The following is a 629-nucleotide window of genomic DNA, read 5'->3' as shown; positions in this document are numbered from 1 at the left end:
TACTTCCGTAGTGATACTGCCTCGGAAACCCAAGGAGGGGTCGCTATGAGTCGGGGCCGACTCGACGGCACATAACAACAACAACAATAGAATATAAATACGAAAATGATTTAAATGTTGACAATGTAAAACTAATCAAGTAACTGACAGAAGTTTGTAGTAATTTCTTCATTTTACATAGCAGGACCTCAAGAAGTAAAGATGGAAGTGTAAGTACATTACATAAAGAATTAAAGGGTATGCATTCATCTGCTCAGGAGCACTTAGGTTGTTTCCATCTCTTTGATATTGTGAATAGTGCTGCGATGAACATGGGTGTGCATATATCTATTCACATCCTGGATCTCACCCTTTTAGGATATATTCTTAGTAATGGGATTGCTGGTTCAAATAGTGTTTCTATTTCCAACTTTTTAAGGAAGCACCATACCATTTTCCATAGTGGTTGCACCATTTTACATTACCACCAGAAGCATATAAGAGTTACAGTCTCTCCACACCCTCACCAGCATTTGTTGTTCTGTCTTGTTGAACTTTGCTATTAATGCTGGGGTGAGATGATATCTCACTGTGATTTTGATTTGCATCTCTCTAATGGCTAATGATCATTAGCATTTCTTCATGTGTTT

The sequence above is a fragment of the Orycteropus afer genome, unplaced genomic scaffold, assembly GCF_000298275.1.
Source record: "Orycteropus afer afer isolate SDZICR_OR568_19922 unplaced genomic scaffold, OryAfe1.0 scaffold00387, whole genome shotgun sequence".
NCBI lineage: Eukaryota > Metazoa > Chordata > Mammalia > Tubulidentata > Orycteropodidae > Orycteropus > Orycteropus afer.
Note: the sequence above shows the minus strand (reverse complement) of the source record.